This window comes from Rhinolophus sinicus, linkage group LG09, assembly GCF_036562045.2.
Source record: "Rhinolophus sinicus isolate RSC01 linkage group LG09, ASM3656204v1, whole genome shotgun sequence".
Taxonomy (NCBI): domain Eukaryota; kingdom Metazoa; phylum Chordata; class Mammalia; order Chiroptera; family Rhinolophidae; genus Rhinolophus; species Rhinolophus sinicus.
In genome coordinates, this window is record NC_133758.1 from 61,955,130 (window position 1) to 61,982,166 (window position 27,037).

Below are 27,037 nucleotides of genomic sequence, written 5' to 3' on the forward strand. Positions count from 1 at the left end.
GAGCTGGCTATACAACTACGTGACCTTTCTGTGGGATCAGCTCCCCGACCCTGTGCTGAGTCAAGTTTCTTAGCTAGCAGCGTTATAAACTGGAGAGGCCTTTGTGACTTTCTGAGAATAAAGAGAACTCTGAACCACGGTGCCTGACCTGTTCAGTCAGCTAAAGCTTAGTGTAAAATTCAATAAACTCTTCAATAGAGAGTGTAATGACTCTGATCCTGTAAGCCAGAGAACACTATTTTGAGTTAGTGACTTTGATGGTTATTGAGTAATAGTAAGCTGGACATGAGTTATTATTAACCTTTTAACCAAGTTTGAGTTTCCTTTCCAAAACCCAGGAACAACAAAAAATTGTAGAGGTGGGGGATTCCTTTTTTCCGTTCCACCTTCCTCTCGGCCAAACCCGCAGGCTTCAGGAATCTCCCATTGTTTTATGCAGCCATTAGTGCTCCATGTGAAACAGATAGATGCTTGGGGCAGGCCATTAGCACAGTTTCTTGACTTGGGGCCAGCCTTTGCAGGTCCAACTGGAAAAAGTGATATGTGTTGTAAAAATGTGTTTAATGATGTGTATTTTTGAAAGCTGCAGCGTGGTCAGGAGGAGAACCGCACCTTCTCTGCCCATACCAGGTTCTGAAGTCTTTCCCATCTCTCTCCTGTGTATTATTTCAAATAACACATCCCCCTGCCCCCCCCACCCCCACCCCCCCCACACACAAACGCCTGATCAGCCTATGTGCTTTGCTAGGGTTTCGTTTATGTGGCACTTTCTTTCGGGCCAGGGAGTCTCCCTGGCAAATGGGACCCAGAGCAACTGAGAGAGAAGGGCATTTAGATGCTCAAGAATCAAAAGATGCAGCAAACACACACTCGTGAAGGACAGGGTCCCATTAAGGCATTAAGGATGGTTTCTACGTGCAGCAGTTTCATAAGCTTTTAATATGACAGAAAATCTAATGGAGCAGCTTTTGTTGTGACACCACCCCCCCCCCACCAACACACACACTCCATTCTCTTTTCTCTTATAGTCACTTTTTTATTTTTACATGATCCGTATTTCTTGAGAACCCTCCCCCATCACAGAATTCCTCACACCTCCCATATATTTCATAGGCCGTGTAACGGTCCACACACCGCAGTCACCTCATAGTATTAAGTTAAATACATGGTTTGCCAGTTTTGAGATCCGTTATGTACAGAATGTTCTGAGGATTTAACATGACATTAGCAGGGTTCCCCCCCCCATTTCTTTTTTAATTGTGTCTCCTTATAATGGTATAGGAGGAATTATAGATTTATCAGCACAGCAAGAAACTAGAAAATCAGATGTTTTTAATTAAGGTATATTTCCAGATTTTTCCATGAACTTATTTTTTCTCTTTAATTTGATGCAAGTGTTATTTTCAAACCAAGCCTGACTTAATGGCCCTTTATTCTGGCTAACTCTTTTAATGGAAACCACAGACATTGTCATACTAAAGGGGATAAAGAAGTTTTGAAGTTTTCTTTTAATGTAGAGAAATAGTCCCAAAGAGTAGAGTATGCCAGGAATACCGAGTGATATAATGAGTGCACAACATAAATGAGGAGAATTGTTTGTATAAAAACTGCCATCGTGAGCGACTTGTTGGCAGTGCTCCTTGCTTGTTAAAGTGCCCTTCTGAGCGATGACGCAGTCTCTTGGTGCCTTTTCTGCGGATAAGCTCTTGCAGTTTCCAGGGAGTGCTGTGATTATAGCTCAGCCATTATCAGAGGAGGAATGAAATAGAAGCTTATGCTAAGTCTCCATTTAAAGGAAATTGTGCTCCTCATTAGAGATGAGGTTTGAGGTAACATTTTTTGAGTGGTGGTAGTACCTTAACTTTTTTGCTGCCTACTTAACGAGGAATCTTTTTAAAAACAGTGGATAATGCAGGTACTTGTATTTAATCTCAGTGGCAAAAGGTTTTAGGTGGTGGTGTTGTTTTAGTAGATCTGAGTAGTTTTAGGGGAAGGCTGTTTATCAACTAAATGACCATCGTGTTGTCTGTTTTATTGTAAAAATATGAATGAATACATATGCAGTGGAATTTTTTTATTCCAAATCAGCTAGCAGAAATTCATGTCAGGATTAGAAGGAAATTTAATATGTTACCTTTATGATATTAATTTTACTCTGAGATAAATTATACGAGTAAATAAACTTAGTTAAGTGAATTAAAAATTATAACAACAACATAAATAAAGGTTCCAGTTTATATCACTTATTTGCTAACGTTTTACTCGTTATCTGAAGTGTGGAAATGCCAGATTTGTGTGTTTAAACTGATTTTACTTTGCATGACATATAAATACCTTCATATTCATGGGTGTACCTGGCAGCATTAACAGTGGTCTGGCATACAGTAGTGCTTTATTTTTGTTTATTGAACAAATAGCTACTTCAGGTGCACCTAATTACTTTGGTGGTAGATGGAAATAATACCAGTGGCAAAAAACATTTTTTTAGGTACAGCGGGAAGCATTAACTGCTCCCCTTTCTATGACTTTCTTTGGAGAGAGGACATGTTGTGAACTGGTTGAATTTTCATGCTGCATACAACCAAGAGGCAAGGTGTTAAACTGTTCTGGTGCTGTGCCTTATTTATAGCCATGACCCATTCTTTTTCCTCCTCTTACAGTTAATAGAAAGATTCATGATTCTTCATGGTTGTCTATCTAGTGTCTGACAGTCCCGACTGCCTGCTAAAGCAAGTCACTATCTATAATTGATATCCTTCTGTGGAATAGGGTGCTGGCTGCAATTGAAGGGCTTTGCTGAAAGCTCTTAAATCCTGACAAGTTCTACCCTTGTTCTGGTTCAGTCGCTGAGCTGCACGGTTGGAATTCCAGAATCATTGGAACTTGGTGCAGAAGGGAGACATGTGTTTCATATTACCAAATCACAAAGTTGAAGAGGAGAATTAGGGACGCAGTTGACTTTGCCTGCCAGGTAGTCTCATTTCCAGTGTAAGGCACTCCGTGTTCTATGGATAAGGCACTCTACCTCGTCCCATTACTGTCCAAACAGATGGGCTAAATACTGCTGCCGTTCCCTTCTCCTTTATTTCAGGCCCATGTCCTTCTCCAATTGTGTGTTTATTCTAGGTTTGCTGTGGGGTCTTTATCACTTGATGTTTAATTAATTTCTCTTCACAGAAAGATAATTATAATTGGGCTTAGTTACTCTCAAGCTAGTATTAAACCTGTCATAAATTTACTCCTATGCCCAGAAGCTAAGAAGATACATACATTTTTTTGTTAACCAGGTTTTTGTTGTACTTTGTCCCTTTCTTGATGGCAGTTAAAGTAGACGGCAATAAGAGAGTAAGAAGGATATAGAGTACAAAAGTTAATTAACTTGAAGTACCTTTGATTAAGACTGAATTTATTATTGATTTGTCAGGATGCAAGCACTCTATCTTCCATTGACATCAGAAAGCATATGTTAACATCTCAAAACAAGCTGAAAAGCCCACATTTTCCCTTCAATTCTAATGGGACCCTCTCTTTGCTTTTGTGCAGTGTGTATGACAGAAGACATGAATCTTAAATTTGTAGAATATTGGTTCTCAAAGTGTTTCTGTTTTGGTTTGGTTTGGTTTGGTTTAGTTAAGCTTTTGTTATTATGTAAAAAACTCTGATTGAGTCTTCTGGCCTGGCTTCTTACACAGATGTGGGCACTGTCCAGTCTGTACCCTGTCCGTCTGTGTTAATTCTATGCTAGAAGTCCGTTCCCCTTTGGCTCCTGGATGACTGAGCATCTGAGGTATGCACAGTAGGTGGTTCACTTCAGCTTTGGGTTCTCAGAAACATGCACATTTTGCTTCTGAATGACACCTGGTCACCCACAGGTGTTTCGAGAGGCTTTTAAAAGGAGGAAAAGAAGTGAGTGTGAAGAATATGCGCCTCGTGTGAGTTACCACTGCTGAGTGGCTGGTTATACTCGCAAACATCGCTTCTGGGATCTGAAAGAATACAAACGGTCTAGTCACCATACCTAATGACCATCTGTTTGCTGTATCACTGCAGTTTCTGACCCTCTATTTTAATGACCCAACCCTTCTGGTTTAAGAAATAACACTATGATATTCTTTCAAAGGTCTTTAAAAGATCAAATTATTTTTTAACAGCTTTACTCCTCAACCCGTCCCCAGCAGAATGGTCCACCAGAGAGCGTCTTGGCAGTTGCTCTGTGGGGACTCTTGTCTCCTGCCATTGGGGCCGTACTGCAGAGAACATGAGTGGTGTGTCCAGCAGCCCCAGCATCAGCGGGTGGCACTTCAGCCTCTACTCCTTCCTCCACTTGTGTGTTTTAAGCGTGGTGTCAAAATTCACCTTCTGTAGACTGATTAGCCACCTACTTGGGTGTTAAATGCTTTCATGTGCTGCAAATTTTGACCTCTAAAATAGGCTGAAGTTTCGTTCTTCAGAAGAATATAGTTATAATCAACTTTGCTGCCATTTTAAAACAAATTCTATACATCGGCAGCATGAAAACGAATGGCTTTCTTTTTAATATCACAGAGATTTAGATATAAAGAAAGCACATCTAATCTGTGAAGAACTGATGTATCCATAAAAACATGGGGAAGAGTTAGGATGTGGTAAAGATATTATATTATTTTCAGATTAGTACCATGATCCTAAATTTGCATTTTAAATGTTTTCCATTGAATTTTGATCCCTTTGCTAAAGTTACGTTGTACATCCTTACCTAAGAGAAAATTGAGTTTAAAATATGATAGGGGTCTCAGATACGAGGTTGAAATTCGTTTTGTGTGCACATAAAATGTAAAACAAATGAGTGGAAATGTTGATCTTATTTTTTCTCTATACAGAGTTCCTGGTTAATTTAGTTACTTTAATTATTTGTAGATATGTCATGTAAAATGTTGACTTAAGAACTATCGACTTCAAAGCCATCCTTTGTCAATTGTGCCTCAAGGATCACATTCTTTTTAAAGTTGCTGACTAAATTGCACCTGCAGAAATTGTTCCCATAAAGACACTCAGGAGATTAGACTGAGTGGGGGGCATGGAGGGCTGTGTGGTCCACCAGTGAAAGCCTCCCAGGACCAGGGGAATTCTGAGTGGCAGCCCCATCTCTGCTCTGACCCTCCAGATGACCTCCCTGGAAACGTTTGACCCTTCAGAATGTTATTTTCTCACTTATCATTCTGTGGAAACAGCCGTGAAAATAAATGCCGTCCCCAATGTCCAAGGCCAAACAAAGATCACATGCAGTAGGCCTAATGAGAAGCAGACAGAGGGTCTAAGAGAGGGAACTTGTTTCTCTGTGTTTTCATGTATTTGTGTTTCATAGGGTTGAATAGGGAAGGGAGGGGAGTGGCACTGTTGGGTTTTGTGGGTTCTTTGTGTTAGCTTAAGGCTTATCTTACATTCATTGTTGCTGAACTGGGACATGCACTTGACTGAAGTCAAGACCCCGTTCTCTTCCCCAGTCTGTGTCTGATAGATGGGACTTGTCCTAGACATTTTGCCTCCTTGTTCGTCAGTTTTAGTAAAAGCAAGTGAAGGATTTGAACTGGATAGTCCTTAGGATGGGGATGACAAACAGGTTTCATCTGAAGTGCCAGCTTATTGGCTGGCAGTCAGCTGGGGAGCCTTGCAGAGCTCTCACCCACTCCATTTCAGCCAAGGAGCTGGGGGCGGGGATGTACAGCCAATTATGAATGGCTGCCCCCAGGTGGGATTTCAGAGGAGGCAGGTACTTGCCATCTTTCCCAGGATCTGTTTCAACCCTGTAGGTGAAGTGCCCTCCGGAATAATTATGGTTAATTTTTCTAGGGGGTGGTATTAATTACTTGGGTAATTATTGAATTATTAAAATGCCCCCTTTACTAATGTGCCTTAACCCCTGAATGAAGAGTAACAATAGCTATTACTGAATAGCTATTACTGGTATAGAGTAATGTCTTAGTCACTGTCTCAGATTTGCTCAGCCGTTTTACACCCCTAAAATGTTTCATTGTATGTACTCCCTGAAATATGTCATCAAAATCTTTATCCAAGTCTCAGTTTCTGCCATATGGGGAGGATTTTCCTATCAAAAGCTCAACAGTTGGTTCTGAATGATACTTAAGGTGAGGTTTTAAATTCTGCCAATAATTGGTTCCCTGGATATTCTTCTGTACGGACCCACTGCATACGAGAGGGGCTGATGCTCACTGCGAGCTGGTACTTGTTGAAATATATGTGCCTAGAGCAGCTCTTGCTGGCACCATACATCCTCTTGTTTATCAGGAAAAGTATGAGCTGACAGTACTAGACCAGCCATTCTCTCAACAACTGCTCACCAGAAGCGGGCCTGGGAGCAGCCTTCATGCTGCCTGCTGGCCCAGCTTGGTGGTGGGCACACTGCCAACAGGATTTTTAGATTAGATCCTCCAGGGCTGGTCATTCTCATTGGGAGGGGAGACAAGGAAACAGAAAAGCATAGTGAACATAGGAGGCAAGACATAATGAAGCCAGAGTAGTGTTGTTGAGATTCTAGGGGCTCAGAAGAGGGAGCAGTGCGTGAGTGGAATCCAAGAAGGCTTCTGGGGAACAGGTGGGAAATATGGTTAAGGTCAAAGCAAAGCATGGGGGTCAGTTTTTGAGGCATGATGATGATGGTGATGATGGTAATGGTGATGGTGGTGGTGACGATGATGATGGTGATGGTGGTGGTGATGGTGATGACAGTGATGGTGCTGATGACAATGATGGTGATGATGGTGATGGTGATGACAATGATGGTGGTGATGATGGTGGTGAAGGTGATGCTGATGATGGGGATTATGATGATGGGGATGGTGGTGGTGATGGTGATGGTGATGATAATGGTGATGGTGGTGATAATGGTGATGATCATGATGATGGTGATGATAATGACAGTGGTGGTTTTGTAAGAAGAAATAGCACCTGCTCTGGAAGAAACTTGGCTTCCCACGGTTCTGCAACAACAGTGCAATGTAAGTTTCAAAGCTGACAGACCTGAGTTCAAGGCCTACTCTCCACCTTAGACATGTCACATTCCCTCTCTATGAAATAAGGGTAATATTTCCTTCATAAAACAGGGGGTTTAGCTAGAAAATTATACTCAATTAAATGTTACTTATTATCGTTATAAAAGTGAAAAGTGTAAAAATATTTACCAGCTGCCAGGTTCATGCATGTTGCCTATAAAAACAAGGCTTAGGTTGGTATTCAGGCAATGTTTGGGTTGGCATGTCACCACAGAATTGGTAATTGCATAAAGATGCTGACTAGACCCCCGCTTCATGAAGCCCTAAGAGAGAAGGACTGGAGAGGTCCCTGGGTCCACCCCTGTGTTCCAGGTCCCTCCTCACACTCATGTGTGCTGTGCTGAGAATCAGAGCCTGATCCTGTTATGTATTCTGTTGTGCTGACATCCTTCTGAAAGGTCTCCTTGGGGATCACTCTAAACCAAGGCTTTTCAGCCTGGGCATACTGGGGCAGAGAAATCTTTGTTGCGGGGGCTGTCCTGTGCATTGTAGAACTATTAGCAGCATTGCTGATCTGCCCAATGGATGCCAAGAGAGCCCTCCCCATTGCGACAGCCAAGAATGTCTCCAGACATTTTTAGATATCCCCCAAGCAGGCAAAATTGCCTCCAGTTCTACTGCATATCTTTCCTCTTATAGGGTGGAAAAAAATGAAAAAAAAAAGTATATTTGTGATTAAAGATACATTTTTCTCTTGGTTAAATGTACTTTAGAATGTTCAGATTTAAAAAGAAAAGATGATCTCATTAAATAATCTATAGTAAGAGGCTGTTTATGTGTGTGGTGTGCTTATGTTCATGTATGTGTATACAGTAAATGCTTGTGTTAATTGGCAGAGCTTAATTTTAAAACCACATTTGCTAAGGATAGTGCTCAGCAAGGTCTATTACCAGCCAGACCCTTGGTCTTGGTGGAAAAATTCCATCACTACGGGTTTGTTTGTTTGTTTGTTTGTTTTTTATTTTTTTTGCAGACCAAGGGAGGTCATTCAGACTTCAGCCTCTGAGATGGCCAGCAGGGCTAAAGATCAGATTTCTGCTTTGACACAAAACAGAGCTCCAGGAACAGAAAGCAATTTTCTATGCAAGGACTTTTTGAAGATTCAGGGACATTTAGGCTTTTCTGAAATTAGCTAAATACTGCTATACATGATTTTTATTTATTTTTTTTTCATTTCTAGAACAATTAATGCTGGCATGAGAACAGAACTTTAAGTGGCATATCCTGAAAAGACTATGTATAGGCTAAAGCCTTAAGCTTAAGCTACCCCACTGCACCCTACCCCACCCCACTGAATTACCAGTAAAGCTAGCATTAATCAGTGAGCAGGCTGTGGAGAGAGCATTGGGTGGTGCATTGAAGATTTAGCTTTTATTCCTATGTCGGCCAAAAATTGTTTCTGAGTTTAAGTAAAGTCACCCTACAATTTCAGTTTTTTAATTTGTTTTATGTCTGTGAGGATAGAATGAGATCATATCATGGAAGTGCTCTTGTAAATGCTACAACATTATTCCAATATGAGGAAGCATGGACTCCAGGAGAAGTAGTACTAATAAACCTAATTAAACCTAATTAACTGAAGAGTGTGGAGATTAAGGAGACTTTTCATCAAAATAAAAAAAGAGTATAGAAGTATGTCATTGATTCGGTTGTCTCCTCTCACTTGTATAGGCTGTTTCTTACCTCCCACTACCACATATCATCACTACCGGGTGGCCACTAAACAAATTGCAGGCAGAGTGTTGGAAGGGAAAAGCTGACCTATAGATTTGGGGTTGGGCTGGTGGGGGGAATAAGACCTGACATACAGATCTTTTGTGTCTGTCCCTTTGAGCAAGGGGAACATACAGGGCAAGCTGTTGTGAGGGTTAAAGATGTACAGGCACCGCAGTGGGGAAACAGATAAGGTGAAGGTACAGAAGGAAGGATAAGAGAAAGGTCTTGTGGAGATGGCATTTGAACATGGTTTTTAAAGAACAGGTGGACTTGAATAGGGAAAGACCACTGCAGGGAGGTGTTGGGGCTTCTATGTTGAAAAGACAGCAGGAAGAAGTTAATGGATACAGAAAGTATAGGAGAAATGTATCTATGATAGTGGCTAATATAGTGAAAGGCTGGCATTTCTAACACTTGTTTGGGTTAGAGATATAATTACAAAGAGATTCATTCTAAGCTTTTGGGTTGAAGAGTGGTAAATAATGCAGCTGTGGTAGAACCAAAGTGTTTTGGGAGGCAGAGGGTAGTGGGAAGTAAGATTAAAGAGCAGAGGGTCACCATTTCCTGGCTAGGAATCTGATTTACTAGGAGTGTGACTTATATTCCAGATGGAGTAAGGAGAATCAAATGTTTCTCCTGAGAGGAATGGCTTGAGCCAGCATTAGCTTTAGAAAGATGGGGGCTGAGCTTTGCAAAGCCCCGGAAGCTATAAGAACCACATATTGAAGAGGGCAGTGGTAGAGTAGGGACCTGAAATGAGATTCCGCAGTGGAAATTATTTTTAAAAACTTGCCTGACCATTGCACTGTATACCTGAACCTGAAGCTGAATAATATTGAATGTCAACTATAATATATGTATAGTCACGGGATATGGAGTACAGCATAGGGAATAGAGTCAGTGGAACTGTAACAGCTATGTACAATGTCAGAGGGTTAGTAGATTGGGGGAGGGGGTTTATAACTTTGTGAGGGGTGTAAATGTCTATTAGTACATTGTTTTGTACACCTGAAACTAATTAAGAAAAACAACCAACCAACCAACCTTGGGATGTTAGTTTGGAGACGGTTCATAATTACAGTTTTCACAGCTGATGTGGATGTTGTAGATGTTCAGAGAGCAGTCAGAACATTCCAGGTGGCTGACTGTGCATGTGGGAGGTGGTTTTGCCCACGGGAACCCCTGTCTCTGGTGGCAGTAGCCCAGGCTCCTTACCCCAGGTCCTAAGATTCTGTTGTCCCTTTCCAGTGGAGTGATCAGGCTTGTTGGGAGAATGACCTCTGATGACTTAGGAAGATGCCTGCTGCAGTGCTGGTCAAGTTTCTAAGGCCCAGTTAGAGACAGTTCCATTGTGATTATTACCGTTTTTTATTTGTTTGCTTGTTTGCTTGTTTTGGTTTTTTGGTGTGCCTTATTTTCTAGTTATGAACGCATAATCTCAAGTTCTGGAAATGTCTTCCCAATCAGGGAAATGTAACTGCGCAGCCAGCTGTCTGCTGTGACCCTCCCAGGATTGTGTTGGTCAGGTGGCCCCTTTGCATGCCGGGCCCAGTGTTGTCTCCTCTGCACCCCCAATGCCATCGGTGTGGACACCGTGTTTCCTTGGGTACTGCCTCTGTACCTCCGCACACGTGATGTGTCCCAGGGAGCAGAGAGCCCTGTCCAGGACAGGTGAGAGCCTGGTTCATGAAGAGCGGGTCTTTCTGGTGGCTGTTCCTGAAGGAAGCAGAAGCCCCCGTACCGCCCTCCCCTGTGTCACTCGGGGAGAGGTGGCCCATCCCGCGCCCGCTCCCCCCCCCCCCCTTCCAAGATAAAGCAGTTAAACTGCAGCGGAACACTGCGCTCCCTGGTTCTGCCGTGCTCCATGGAGATAAACTTCACTGCAGTCTCAGTACTGAGCGTTTGGCTCCTGGCAGCAGCATTAGTGGCTAAAATGCAGATTTTCCCCCCCCTCGATCAAGAGGGGATTATTCGTGTTATCAGTCTAGAGCATCTTATTTCAAGATGAAAAGCCTTTGCAGAATTACAGATGCCAGCATTTGTACAAAGCTTTTTGGCGATTGACAACTCAAAGAGAAAGTATGATTTATTAGCCTATAATGGCTAACCCTGAGCGACGGTCTAGGTCCTACTGATTTGTGAAATTGCTTAATGTGAACTGCCTGTTTACGCTCCTCAAGCCCCAGGTTACTCAAATAAATGAAGAGTCTATGTTATGTGATATGTTATGGGAAAGGGAAAAAGAAAAGGGGGTGGGGAAGGAGAAAGGTGGTTTCTCAAATCCATCTTGGTGGTGCCTTTTACAGTAGTTTGGCTGATAAGCCGGTGGAGGAAAGATTAATAACAAGGCTTGTTGCTATCAGTACCTGCTTGTCGATTCTCTGTAACAGGGCTGTCTGTTCAGCATGGAAATTATTGATTAAATAAAAATTGCTATTAGATTGTGATGTGATCCATAATCACAAACAATGGTGGACATTCCTCTTTTAGATCCCTGGCCATGCATCACGTTGTTTCTTTTTTTCCCATGGCTATAATTTATATTGCGCTGACACTTGAGCTCTTTAGGTTTATCCTTTTTGCCTGGAGGCGGGAAAGCTCGGGCATGAGAGTTCAGACTGGCCAAAGTGGGGCAGGAGGATAAAAGGAATGTTCCGGTCAGGCGTCTGGCCAGTTCATTCACTGGATTGCAGCATGATAGTGTTCTTTGTTTTCTTAACTTTTCCTTTTTTGTAAAAAAATATGGTAAAATGCATATAACATAAAATTTACAATTTTATTTTTTCCATCTTTATTGAGGTATAATTGATTAATAAAATTGTATACATTTAAAGTGTACAATGTGATGATTTGATTACACCTTGTGAAATAATTGCCATCATCACGATAATTAACACAGCCACCCGTTTTTGGTGTGTGTGGTGAGAACGCTTGAGATCTACTCTCTAAGAAAATTTCAACTATATAGTACAACATTATTAGCTATGGTCAGTATGCTGTCCACAGATCCTCAGAACTTACTCGACTTATCACTTTAAGTTTGTACCTTTTGACCAACATTACTCTGTTTCCCCCACCCCTTGCCCCTGGCAACCATCACTCTACCCTCTGTTTCTATGAGTTCAACATTTCTCTCTCTCTCTCTCTCTTTTTTTTTTTTTTTAAGATTCCACATATATGTGAAACCATACAGTATTTGTTTTCTCTGTCTGACTTTTCTCACTTAGCATAATGCCCTCCAGGTTCATCCATGTTGTCACAAATGGCAGTATTTCCTTCTTTTTTATGGCTGAATAATATTCCATCATCTCTATCTATCTCTCACATTTTCTTTATCCATTCATCTGTTGATGAACACTTAGGTGGTTTCCATATCTTGGCTATTATGAATAATGCCGCAGTGAACATGGGGTTGCAGATATCTCTTTGAGATACTAATTTCATTTCCTTCAGATGAATAACCAGCAGTGGAATTGCTGGATCATGTGGAAGGTCTATTTTTAATTTTTAGAGAAACCTCCATATTGTTTTCCATAGTGTCCGCACCAATTTACATTCCCAATTACAGTGCACAAGGGTTCCCTTTCTCCACATCCTTGCCAACATTTATTATCTCTTTTCTTTTTGATAATAGTCATTCTAAGTGGTGGGAGGTGGTATCTTATTGTGGTTTTGACTGGCATTTCCCTGATGATTAGTGATGTTGAGCACCTTTTCATGGACCTGTTGGCCACTTGTATCTCTTTTTTGAAAAATTGTCTATTCAGATCTTTTGCCCATTTTTAAATCAGATTATTATTGTTATTGTTATTATTACTGTTATTTTGCTATTAACTTGTATGAGTTCCTTATATATTTTGGATATTAACCCCTAATCAGATAATGTGATTTGTAAATATCTTCTCCCATTCTGTAGATTGCCTGTTCATTTTGTTGATGGCTTCCTTCACTGGGCAGAAGGCTTTTTAGTTTGATGTCGTCCCACTTGTTTATTTTTGCTTTTATTGCCTTTGCTTTTGGTGTCATATCCAAAAAAAATTATTGCCAAGACCAATGTCAGGAAGCTTTTTTGCTATGTTTAGTTTGAGGAGTTTTACAATTTTAGGTCTTTAATTCATTCTGAGTTAATATTTTCTATTTATGTGAAAAGTGCCATTGGAATTTTGACAGGGATTGTTTTGAATCTGTAGGTCACTTTTAGTAATATTGACATTTTAATCATGTTAATTTTTCCAATCCAAGAACATGGGCTTTGTTTCCATTTATTTGTGTCTTCATTTTTTTTTCTTGTCAATATCTTGCAGTTTTCAGTGTACAGGTTTAACCTTCTTGGTTAAATTTAACCTTCTTGGTTAAATTTATTCCTAGATATTTTATTGTTTTTGAGGCTATTGTAAATCAGATTTTTTTTTGGTTTCTCTTTCAGATACTCCATCGTTAGTGTATAGAAACACAACTGATTTCTGCATGTTGATTTTGTATCCTGAAACTTTACTGAATTTGTTTATCAATTCTAACAGTATTTTGGTGGAGTCTTTAGGATTTTCTATATATATAATCATGTCATCTGCAAGCAGAGATAATTTTCCTTCTTCTCTTTTAATTTGGGTGCCTTTTATTTCTTTTCCTTGCCTAATCAGTCTGGCTAGGACTTCCAGGACTATATGGAATAGAAGTGGCAAGAGTGAGCATGCTCATTTGGCCATTTTAAAGTGTGTGCAAGGCAGTACCATGCAGCATCTTTGCAGTTTGTGTACCGTCACCACTGTCTACTCCCAGAACAGTTTCATCACTCTAAAAGGAGACTACGCTTTAGCAGTCACTTCTCTATTTTCCTCCTCTACAGCCCCTAAAAATCGCTAAGCTGATTTCTGTTTTTTATGGAGTATTTCATATAAATGGAATCATACTAATATTATAAATTACCTTTTGTGTCTGGATTTTTCACTTAGCACAGTGTATTCAAGGTTCATTCATGTTGTAGGCTGTGTCAGTGCTTCATTTCTTTTTATGAACAAATATGTGCCACATTTTGTATATTTCTTTATCTGTTGATGGGCAAGCATTTGATTATTTCCACCTGTTGGCTAGTGTGTTGTTGTGAACATTCGTGGAGCCAGGTTTTTTTTGTTTTTGCTTTTTTTAGATTTTGTTGGGGAAGGGGAACAGGACTTTATTGGTGAACAGTGTGTACTTCCAAGACTTTTTTCCAAGTCAAGTTGTTGTCCTTTCAGTCTTAGTTGTGGAGGGGAGGGTGCAGCTCAGCTCCAGGTCCAGTCGCCATTGCTAGTTGCAGGGGGCACAGCCCACCATCACTTGCAGGAGTCGAACTGGCAACCTTGTGGTTGAGAGGATGTGCTCCAACCAACTGAGCCACATGGGAGCTCAGCGGCAGCTCAGCTCAGGGTGCCGTGTTCAATCTGTAGTTGCAGGGGGCGCTGCCTACCTTCCCTTGGGGGACTCGAGGAGTTGCACCGGCAACCTGTGGTTGAGAGCCCACTGGCCCATGTGGGAATCAAACTGGCAGCCTTCGGAGTTAGGAGCATGGAGCTCCAACCGCCTGAGCCACCGGGCTGGCCCCCTCGTGGAGCCAGTTTTTGTTTGAGAATACTTACTTTCAGTTCTTTTGGGTATGTTTCTAGGAGTGGCATTTCTGGGTCATATGGTAATTCTACTTATTTGAGAAACTGCCAAACTTATGGCAAGTTTTAATCTGTCTTCTGTGGGTTCTGCCATCTCTGGTGGTCTTATCTCTAACCATATTACCTCTCAGAAGTGCTTACCCTTCGCCTCCTCCGGCACCACCTGGCCCCTGGGCTGCAGCTCAGGCTGGCTCTCTGGGTGCTTCACCTGTGGGTGACTGGCAGCACTCAGCAAGTCACTCTAGACGCCCACTGTTCCCACTTCCCCCCAGGTGGTGTAGGACTGTTGGGACAAACGCACTGACTGAGTATTCAAAGCACTTGGTCAGGTACGCTTAGGCAAGTAAAATAGACTGGTAGGTTGACCAAATTTTGTTTCTGAATGGGGATTCAGATGAGTGGGGATGCAGTTCAGTAGGATAGACATAATCCCTCTCACAGCATCAAGTTGTGGATATTAGTTGTGATCACTTCTAATTATTGAATCTCAAAAGTGACCTAACCCACTACCTGTCTTATTTTAAAGCCAAGTACAATGAGATCTAGAGAACTTATTCAAGGCCACTAAACTCATCAGCTTTGTTACTTATTAATCAATTCACTCATACACAAATCATCTTGCTTTATGTGGCTTGGTGCATATAATGAAAGTTTGGCCTTTAGGCTTTCTTAGCTATTGAAGTTGTGCATTCTGCCTTCCCCCTCTTCACCCACCTCACCCCTCCCCTAACACACACAGTCTCTGTCTGTCTGTGTGTCTTTTTACCCAGTTAATTCTTACAAGGAAAGCTGCTTCGGGTTTGCTTTTCCCCCACGCATTTTCTGCAAGCTAAATACCGCTGAAAGTAAATGTAACTCTTCACACAAACTTCAGACCCCTTCATCCAAACAGGCGAGAGTCAGACACTTGTCTATGACTCAGGCTAAAGCTCATGTACCCATACAGAATGTGTATTTGTCTTTTGCTTTAGAGTACGTGTAGTATTGATTATATTAAACTTATGGTGGAAACAATACTGGGAGAAGGCAGAAATTTTGGAACTTGAAATTCCACGCTCTGGGTCCCACTCCCACCCCCCATCCCTGCTGTTATTTTCTAGTCTCAGTTGAAGCTGTAGCCCTTCAGATGGAGAGAGGTGGAAAGAGACTTGTCCCTGGTGGGCACAGCGGGACAGCCCCTTGTGCCTGATGCAGGCAGTGTCACTGCAGAGGCACAGCTCCGACCAGACACCCAGGCTTCCTGATGCGCCTGGTGAAGAGTGTGAGACCATGGGGGTGCTACTGCAAGAGAGGTGCTACTAACAACAGCCCTTCTGACTGAGAAATCACAACTTACCTAAGGCAGCACCAAGTATGAAAAATACAGGTTCTAAGGGAACTCTTGGATAAAGTGAGTTTTTTTTGTTTTGTTTGTTTGTTTGTTTGTTTTATTTTATTGGGGAAGAGAAACAGGACTTTATTGGGGAACAGTGTATACTTCCAGGCCTTTTTTCCAAGTCAAGTTGTTGTCCTTTCAATCTTAGTTGTGGAGGGTGCTGTTCAGCTTCAAGTTGTCCTTTCAGTCTTAGTTGTGGAGGGCGCAGCTCAGCTCCAGGTCCAGTTGCTGTTTCCAGTTGCAGGGGGCACAGCCCACCATCGAACCAGCAACCTTGTGGTTGAGAGGATGTGCTCCAACCAACTGAGCCATCCGGGAGGCAGCTCAGCTCAAGGTGCCGTGTTCAATCTTAGTTGCAGAGGGCACAGCCCACCATCCCTTGCGGGACTCGAGGAATTGAACTGGCAACCTTGTGGTTGAGAGCCCACTGGCCCATGTGGGAATCGAACCAGCAGCCTTCGGAGTTAGGAGCATGGAGCTCTAACCGCCTGAGCCACCGGGCTGGCCCCTAAAGTGAGTTTTTAAATCATACCGTACAGAAGATGGAAAGAAAACGCATAGTGGCGATAAGAGACAGGTGTGACACACTTTACATGATCCCCACCCAGGGCACTGGCAGTGAGCGTGCAGATGACCCCAGAAGGGCTGCTGTGGGAGCTGGGAAAGAGGGGGCATGTACCCTAGAACTCATGGGTTAGAGGTGACACGTGGCAAGGAAAGCAGAGCCAGTTCACACGTGGCAAGGAAAGCAGAGCCAGCTCACTTTCTTGTTCGCGCTTCTCTTTTGTGCTTATTTGAATGAACATTCACTTGGGCCATGGCACTGAGAGCAGTAGTGAGTCGGACGGCCCTGCCCTCCGTGGCTTTGCATTCAGTACAGGGGGACAGCAGGCAGAGGAACCAATGTCTGTCAACTGAGTGGGAATGAAGACACCAAAGGGAATCAGAGGCCGCGAGTGGCAACTTATCTCCAGCAGACAGGCTTCTCCCATCCCCGAGGTGCTGGGGCTCCTCACAGATGTAAGCAGGAGCAGTAGCGGAAGTTTCTGATCAATCACAAACAGTGAGTGAGGCACTGGGAGCCGGGAGATGGTAAATGTCATCCTGCACTTACTTTCAAAGAGGGCAGGAAAATGGATTCTGAAAATTAGCAGGTGGAGAATGCTGAGTCAGTTCGAGAGGAAATTACATTTTTATTTTTAAAACTTTGTTGTCTTTCTATATGATGAATTTTAACCCCCGGGATCCTCTGGCCTCACCAAGAAGCATGTCATGCTGGACCAGGCCGATGTTGCCTTTGAAATGTGGTTAAACTGGTCGGTCAGGAAAATGCCATAAATATGTGTTGGGACTTCAGCAAAACATTTAATAAGCAACTTTGGCCATGGCAGAAAGTGATGGTTGTGTGAAATAGCCATTAGGAGATGTAATCATTGGATGGATGATAAGGGATGGCTGGACATCAGTCAAGGGAGCTGTTTCTAGAAGCAGGGGCTGGGCTTGGCCCCAGGCCCTGTTTGCTTAACAATTTGATGTTTGTTTGTTTCCTGGACAAAGCCCCAGAGTAGTGTAATTATCATCAAAGTTGTTTATGAGGAATTTTCAGATCCAGTTAATGACTGAATCAGGGTCTTCAAAGATCTTGAAAAATCAAAACACTGAAATACCTCCAGGGAGATTAAAAATTCTGATAATAATTAAATATAAGTCCACTTTTACTCGGCACTGAGATTTCACACCAAAACTAGCTAATGGGATTCCCAACTACAGAAACAGAAGGACACTATGGTAGAATCATACTGTTTCTGGAAAATACCACTCAGCTCAGAATTCCACATTCTAAAGATATGCTGATCGTCAGCATTGGATCAAGCAGAAACTGATCCAAAAATGCCTTGTAAAGAGTGGTTAATAGAACCAGGAAAGAGAGATTTGGGGGTTTCTGGTGCGCAGAGAGGGCTGGGGACATGATAACTGACTTCAAATATTTGTCGCTGGCTCAGCTGCCATGTGGAAGGTGGATCTGACTTGTTCTCAGTGTCAGATCATAGTTCCAGTGCACAGAAACCATGGGGAGGCAGATTTCAGACTTGATAAAAGGAAAACTGATTTGACAGTGAGAAATGGCTAAAATGCTACCCTAGGAAGAAGAGAGTCCCTGAACTGGAATGTTAGGTATTTAAATTGGATACCAGTGGGTGTGGAGTATTAGAGGTAATTCAGAGCTAGAGCTGGGGCTAGGTGGACTCTTAGTCCCTCCCTTGAAAACTTGAGAGCAATTCTTCTATACCATACATGTTTCTTAAAGCCAGGTATGTGCTGTGTGCAGAGCAGGGACAGATGGGCATTTGTTCTTAACTAAGAATAATTAATGAAATCATCTCAGTTTTATAATGTTTCTAACAGTCTAATTAGTCCAAGCTTTTTCTTTTCTTATTTAAAAAAAATTATTATAAAACATATTAGTAACTAGTAAAGTGAATTACACTGACACACCATTTGAAAAGTGAACCTCTGAGTTCCTCAGATAACAAACACAGGATAAGAATTTGGGTGCTGTGAGGCCAGAGAGTTTCCAGGTATGCCAGAGCTACCTTTAATCCAGAAACTTATTAGATTTTTGGTTTTATCTCTCATTTTATTTTGGTGTGACTCATCCTACTGTGGTTATTATGTATGAAAATTTCCGGTAGAATTTTCTTTACAAATTCTGAGTACTTTTAGAAGACATATATTATTTTCTGATATAATTTCAGATAAAAGTATTAGTGCTAACCTGATTGAGAGGTAAATAATCAAATACTTTTTGAATACTAGAAAAGGAAATTTTCCTTAAAACATACCTCAGTTCTCTCTGGGTTTGGACTGTGGCTGTATGCCTGAAGTCTTTCCAGTTTGAAGGATATAAAACAGCCTGGTTGTTCAGTGTTTCCATCATTGTTTTTCCTTCAGACTGCAGTCCTTATCAGAGGGGTCCCAATCTGTTCTTGTGTTTATTTCAAGCACATAAGAGATTAAATAATAAACTTTTAACTTTGCTGCTCTTCCTCAGCCTCTCTCTTATGTAACAACACATGGCTCTTGTTGGGTTCTCCTTTTCTCCTTTCTTCTTGGCTTTTTTTCTTTCTTTTTTTTTTTTAATTTCCTTCCTTAGCCTCATTATGTTGATAATTCATTTCAGTCTCTTCCCGGTGTTTTGAGCTGAGACATCTGTTGTAATGTTGCTCATTCCTTAATAGCTGACTGGTCCTTCATTTTTCTCTCTTGTGGCTCATGAGATAAGAATGACCTCTCCTTTGAGGGAATGTTGTGTGTTAGTGCGGCTGAGCTCAGGACCCTGTTGACCGGCCACACATGGCACTAATGGCACGTCTGTGCCCTGAGAAGCGACCTGATGGCATTGCTGTTTCCACCCTCAGTGTGTTTTTATTCTCAGACATTCCTGAAACATGTTAAAAAGTTGAGATGACTAAAGAGAATCAAATAAAAATGAACTTTTTTACCTTACACCCTAAGCAAGTACTTTAGGAGATGCACTTACCATACATTGTTGCCTTGGCCTTCCCCTTTGCGACCTGTTAAGTGTCAGTAATGTCTTCCCCAAGGAACTTGGGGGCTTTCTGCCTGGTCTACATGAACACATGGATGGATATTTCTTTTGGGATAGTGCATTCCGAACTTGGGAATAAACCTAACTGATCCTAGTCACCAATCCTGGAGGTCTAGTCCCTATTGGGGCATTTTAGGCCTGTCCTCTAATATCTGCAAGATTACAAATGGCTCACATACTATTTATCTAAGTATTTAGAAGCTATAATTTAAGCTAACAAACTGTTAAATAAGATGTTTTATACTTGACCTTGTCTAAATACCTTTATAACACCTCAGAAGGCCAGGTTTAATAGGGAATTCTCAGCATTCTGTACCTGACGGAATGTAGCACCCCGGGACCAGCCGAGGGACGGTTGTCTCCCAGCCCACTCCCTTCTCTCACTCTGTCTCTGGAAAACCTGGAGACACTGGCCTGCATGTCCAGGCCCCCTCCCAACCCCCACCTCCATCAGCAAGGCCTTGGCCTGAGACACAAATACCAAGGATGATGGCATGGGTTCTTCAAGAGGAACCCCGAGAAAAGCCCTGTCCACACACTGGACTCTGGCCCGGAGTCCGCTTGGCCAGGGAATTCCAGAGCTCCGAGATTTAGACTGCGGTGCGGAACTAGGGGGCGGGGAGGGAGTGCATGGGTAAAAGACCTGGGAACAAGACCCTCTGAAGCGCTGGAACTGAGCGTGATCTGCAGGCCAGCTGCCAGTGACAGACTGTCACTGTATGCAATGAGATAGAAGGCTGTGCCTAATGTAAATCAAAGCACCTCCTCCTTCAACAAGAAAATCTTGCTTCAAGAAAATATTATGTCAACTAAACTGAACTGTGTGCTTAGTTAGTTTACCGTCAGGACACTTTTTCTCATCAGGAACCAGTGTTTTGCCTGCCGCTCCTAGAAACACTGGGCCAGGCATGGCCATTCTTAGTTGACTCTAATGACAACTGCTCAGTGACCTTGGCTTCTGCTGGCTGCTTGGGTGCTTTCTGGGGTAAGGATCTGTGATATATCCTGTATTTTCATCTCACTGAATGCCTCCATCTTCCCTTCTTTCCCTCCTATAACTCTGTACAAAGGTGGCACTTTTTCCTGCCCTCATCCAGCCTTCCCTGGGTCATGTGCTCACTGGCAGTGAGACCAGGTATCATCGCAGTGGGCCTGTGGGCCCACTGGCATCAGTCACTGCCCATCCTTAACCTCCCCCTGGAGCTGGTGGGGGACTTGGAAACCTGCATTTCTAATAAGCTCCAGGATAATTTCTGTGCTTGCAGAAAGCTGAGGGCCCCTGCCCTCTATGCTCCCTAAAGCAAGGTGCCCATCAGACGGGTGCCTGGGGTCTGCAGAACCTTGTCCCCAGCTGTGTGCCTTGGAGCCCCCATCCCTTTCACATTTGCTTATGTGCAGGGGAATCTGCATTCTAGTGTGGAATCTCTTCCCTGTGTAATTTGTTAAACTCGTTTTGTTATCTTTCGGGGGGTGACACATTCAAATGAGATACAAATAGTAAAACAACTGTAGTTTACCTTTGAACAACGGAATGGGTGCTTAGTAGTGCAGAATCCCCTGTAGTAGAAAATCTGTATATAACTTCTAACAACCCCAAAACTTAACTACCCTTGGTATCTGTGGGGGACTGGCTCCAGGACTCCCCCCACCCCAGGTACGAAAGTCCAAGGATGCTCAAGTCCCCTACATGAAATGGAGTGGAACAATGTGTACAGTCAGCCCTCTGTATCCGCCGACTCCCCACCACAGACAGAAAACAGTACAGGTGTTTGATGAAAAAAATCTGTCAGTGAGTGGACCCGCACAGTTCAAACCTGGGTTGTTCAAGTGTAGATTCTTAGTGGTAGAAGTATGCATGTGGTTTGGCTCTGTCATCATTTCGACGTGGAGGCCATGCTGAACCCGGAGCTTTGAGAAGGAAGTGATCTGAGTTATCTACTCGTCCCCCCAAAACTGCCTACTCCCCCACCCTTCCCTTCTTCCTTCCTCTGTTCTTCCCACCACCTGGAGCTTCAGCTGACTTTGGACTAAAGAGACTAGAGAGGAGGAAAAGAAGAAAGAGAAATTGAACAGGCGGCTGGGGATGTTGTATAATAAATGTCTTTGCCCCCCACCCCCAGCCCCCCGCTCCCCCCTCGCAGGGGTTGTTAGGTTGTGGCAGAGCCATGGTGGAAGATGTCTGAGTGACAGAAGGAGGCCAAGGTGGTGAGCAGTGCGCTTTTTCCCGGGCAGCTTCCCCTGGGATGACTTCCTGTCCCTGTGTGTGACAGAAATAAGCAGGGCAATGCAGGCACACGACGGCGCCCCCTAAGGGCCTGTTAATACAATGAATAATCACAGAGGACAATGAAGGCTAAGGTCTCCAGCACTTCATTTAGCTTTCGAAGCTCCTTAGCTTCACTCTTCATTCCATCCCGCTCAGGATTTTCTCAGACCTGTAATTTGGCTCTTGGAATTAAGTGCTTTGTCTGTTCTCATAAAATGCTATAGAGTTGTCAGACCCCTGGAGATGCACATAAACTCGAAGAGTCAGCTGGTTCCAACATCCTGAAAGTTTGTTTCCAAAGTTTTTAATGGCAATGCAGTGTAAAATTTAAGAGTGGTTTGGGGACGGTAATTAAACATATGCAATTAATGTAGTGTATAATGGTTCTTCCTATTAATTTTCATATCCCAAATACTGCCTTCCTGCCATATCCTTTCTAGCTCCGTGGGCCTCTTTTCTGTCACTCAGACACCAAGGCCCAGCCTACCACGAGATCTTTGCGCTTGCAATTCCCACTGCTCTGATCAATTTTCTCATAGACTCCACGGATCTTCCTCCAGCTGTCTGCCCAAATTTTCACCCTATCTGAGATTCTCACTGTGTCTAAGAGGCTTCCTGCCTGTAGAAAATGTTACATATGTCCCCTCTGTCACTCCCTTTACCCTGCTTTTTAATTTTTTACACATCTCACAATCTAAAACATTAGTTTTTGTTTTGTTTTTTTCATTGTGTTCTTTGCCTCCCATCAGAAGGCTATGAGCACCATGAAATTGAAAACTTTGTTTGTTCATTGCTGTACTCCCAGGACCAAGACCAGCCTGGCATAGAGTAGGTATTCTGTACATATTGTTGAATGAATGAATAAATAGGTGTTGACTTTCCTTAACACAGTGGCTAGAAAAGTGTGTATGTATGTTTGAATTCAGAGCAAAAGAATACTTTTTAACCAGTGAAGCACTTTGTTATGTATCTATTCATCCCTCTATCCATCCATCCATTCTTGAAATAGATTCCAAAGTTCTAAAATATGATGACTATTATATTGATATATAGAAGAGAGCCCTTAAAGGAAAGACTGCATTCGCTCAGGTAGGTATAAATGGGGGAAAGTAGTGAGGATTACTAAATCAACACATAAATAGTGAAGTTTAAATAACTATCTAAAAAAAAATCATCCATAATGCCTTCACAATCAAAAAACCAAAGGCAACTTTTATCCAGATTTTTACAGATTTTTCTCTCTTCTTAATGTAGTTTTTAAATGGAGAATATACTGAATCTATTGGTATGTAATTTTATATTTTATATTCTGTTTTCATCATATGGATGAATAATCACCTCATAATTGTTTGTTATTTATGGTTTTTCCCAACCTTTTTTCACTATCAGAAATAAACATCTTTGTGTAAAATTCTTTGTCCCTAATTTGGGTTGTTCCCTTCCGATACAATCTTTAAAACAAAGGAACTGAGTTAAAAACATTAGCTTTAGGAAGATTTTGAATAAATTTAAAAGAATATACTGCTGGGATTTTACCTAGAATTTTGTTAAAATCTTAAATCAAAAGGAATCTATATCCTTTAAAAATTCAATTTTCCCATGCAGTTAAGGGAGTATACTTTTTATTTCTGAGCTTTCTAATTTGATGTTTCTCTTCTTATGACCACCTCACATTTCTTTACTTGCTCATTCCTAAATATGAAATTTTTTTCCCTATGTTTTTCCCCTGTTTGGTTATTGCTTCTAATAGAAAAGATACTGGTGTGTGTGTGTGTGTGTGTGTGTGTGTGTGTGTGTGTGTGTGTGTAGTCAGCCTGTTAAATATTCGTGATGTTCCAAATGGTTCTGTATTTTATCTTAGGTTTTCTAATAATATATTCCTATCATCTGCAAGTAATAATAATTTTATCTTCCTTCTAATAGATACATATTTTGTTTCTGTCTCACTGCATTGGATAGATTTCTTGGAATAGTGTTAGATAATTCTTTTGGTAGCCATAAGCCCTCTTTTGTATCTGGTTTTAATGGGAATGTCTCTGGTGTTCAACCTTAATATAACCTGCTCATTTAAGATGGATAATATCTTCTCATATGAATGAAGTTCCCTTCTTTCTATTCTAAATTTCTAAGACTGTCATTTCAAATGATTGTTAGTTGTTCTATTAACTTTTTATCACCTAAAGATATTGCCATATGTTTTGTCACTCTGGAATGTGCCAGGTGAGTTATTTTTTTTGATGTGTTACTGAATTTAGTTTGTTCTGTTTTACTTATAATTTCCATATTTTTATGACGGAGATTGCCATCTGTGTTTCGTCCTGCTTTGGTATCAGAGTTATGCTAGATTTTTTTTTAATGTTCTAAGTTATTTCCATTATTTCTGTCTCTAAAGTGCCTCCCATAGCAGAATAATCTGCTGTTCTTTGAATGTCTGAAATACCATTTCCCATAAAATTGTTTGGGTCTAGAGCCTTTTGAGAATAAAAGTTTTTTAAATGTCTACTTATAATTTGGGGCATATTTGGGTTTTCTACTTTTTGATTTAATTTTAGTTATTTTCTTTTTCCAGAAAGTCACCCATTTCATTTAGACTTTCAACTTTAGTGTTATCAAGCTGTGATTATTTAAACTCTTATAAATACCCTTTGTGTGCTTAATTATATCACTTTTATTTATTTATTTATTTAGGTTATTTTTATTTTCCCCCTATTTGCTTGGATATATCAGTGATTTCTTTTTTCATTTTTATTTTTCCCTCAAAAATGCATTTCTGGAATTCATTCTTAATTCTATGTTTAAATTTTACTTTGTGTCTTTTTGTTTTTTAAAAATTTTTTCTGGCATGCTTTTCTTGGGCTGACTTTTATTTCCTTCTCATAACTTCTGGAATGAAATGTTTATTTTATTTTTTGTTTTAAAATAATAAATGCACTTAAGGATGTTAACATTAACTTCAATTCACTTTGGCTTTATCTCATAAATTTTGACAGTATTGATATCTCAAAATGGTCTGTAGTTTATTCAGTAGATAATAAGTCACTTTTCATCAACAAATATTTTTGGGCTGCTCTTAATAAGCCAGCCACTGTTCTAGGTTCTGGCTTATTATTTTGTTCTATGAACAAAACAGTCAAACATTCTTGTCCTCATGAAGCTTGCATTCAAGTAATAACATAGCCTGTAATACTAATAATAGCCCCGCTGATATTTGTTTTTTTTGCCAGGTACTGTTCTAACAGCATGTGTTAACTCATTTAATCCATTCAATGACCTAATGAGATAGTCATTATTATCCTTATTTTATAGATAAAGGACCCATGTCACAGAGTTTCTGTAGCTTGTCCCTTGACCCATTGCCAATAAGTGGTAGCACCAAGCTGGTTTCTTAATAACTGCTAAAAAGGAAGCTGTGAGTCATTGTGTCTCCTGGACATGGGATTTTGTTGTTTGTTAATTCATTTAAGCTTGTATTAGTATTTTATAATTGTGTCTAGTCAATAGAGATTTTATAATAGTATGTGCAGTCGCTACTTTTAATATTTTATTGCAGCGATATGCATTCATTTTTCACATGTTCTGTTGACAAGTAAAAATAGTCTTGAGGCAATATTCATTCAGCTTTTCTAATGATGCTATTTGAAATCTTTTTATTTTTGCTTATTTCTTTTTTGTTTGTTTGTTCTGTTAGTATGGGAAAGGGCTTATTAGAAAATGCCACCATGAACTAGTGTAGCATCTACTTAATTCTTCGCTTATTCTATCATAATCTGGTACTAGTGGGTTTAGTCTCATGTGGTTATGTTTCTAGCTGTATTCCTTATCATTTTAACTGGTTTTACTTTATATATCGGAAACTCTGTTTTTTGACAAACAAAGGTGTTGCTTCCCTTAATGATTATACTTATATCAAGAGAAAACAACTCCCTTTATACTGTTTAAATCTTTTTGTCCTAAAGTCTAATTTGTTTAATATCCAGATTACTACCACTAATATATACACCCATTTATTTTTTTGACCATTCTCTATCATTTTATTTTCAATGACTCCCTTATAAGGTTTATAGTTATATTTATCACCATCTGAGAGATTTTGTCTATAGTGAGTAGTAGGTTTGAGACATTTATTTTGAATGTGAATTTTTATATGCTTTTTAAAATTGTTCCCTTTATTTATATGTGTGTGTTTACCATATTTTCCTTACTTCTACCAAGTTCAATTGGAAAGTAAATATAGTGTTTTAAATATTAATGTGTTTGCCTATGCATTTATTAAATACATAATTAAATGCATAATTTCTAATTACCAAAAAATAGATACCAAGAAAAACTCTGTACATTCACATTATTTTGCAGGACAAGTTATTTATCACTTAAAAAATTCTTTCCTTCCCCTGTCTTTTCTTCCTGGCTTTATCAATTTAATTAGAGTTTACATACTCAATTATTATTACACCATGTAAGTCACTTTGCTTATTGTTTTATGTTTACTTTTATAACAGTCTTTTCAGCGATGTTTAATACTTTGCTCTGTGTGCTCAGTTGATTCCAATGCTTTGTTGTCTCATGCAATGGCTTCTCTTGAAATATTTTCTTCATATTTTTCTCAACAGGAAAAACTTTTTAAAAACTGTCTTCCTACATTAGTAACAATTTAAACGAGTCAAGTATTTGGGGGAGAAGATTTTATTTTCTCTTATACCCGTATAATTCAACATTTTCCAAAATACGTTCCACAGAATACTAGTTCTAGGGGATATCTCTAGGTGCCCAGTGCAAAACTAGATTAAACAAAGTCAGTCATTTCTTTTTTTTTTAGGATTTTATTGGGGAAGGGGAACAGGACTTTGTTGGGGAGCAGTGTGTACTTCCAGGACTTTTTTTCAAGTCAAGTTGTTGTCCTTTCCATCTTAGTTGTGGAGGGTGCCATTCAGCTTCAAGTTGTTGTCCTTTCCATCTTAGTTGTGGAGGGTGCAGCTCAGCTCCAGGTCCAGTTGCCGTTCCTAGTTGCAGGGGATACAGCCCACCATCCCCTGCGGGAGTCAAACCGGCAACCTCGTGGTTGAGAGGACGCGTTCCAACCAACTGAGCCATCCGGGAGCTCAGCGGCAGCTCAGCTCAAGGTGCCGTGTTCAATCTTAGTTGCAGGGGGCGCTGCCCACCATCCCTTGCGGGACTCGAGGAGTCGAACTGGCAACCTTGTGGTTGAGAGCCCTCTGGCCCATGTGGGAATCGAACCGGCAGCCTTCGGAGTTAGGACTACTGAGCTCCAACCGCCTGAGTCAGTCATTTCTTACTGCAAGATTTATCCAAGCCTTGATATGCTAGCATGTCTTGTGGCCCTTCAATCGGAGAAAGTATGAGCAGGCCTCACTTCCTATT

At 41.0% G+C, this 27,037-nt stretch overlaps 1 protein-coding gene across 2 annotated transcripts in view; it reads left to right on the forward strand.

Annotated features, from left to right (window-relative positions):
• GLI3 (GLI family zinc finger 3) overlaps positions 1 to 27,037 on the forward strand; it is a 278,784-nt gene that overhangs the window by 213,970 nt on the left and 37,777 nt on the right. The gene's annotated exons all lie outside the window — the stretch shown is intronic.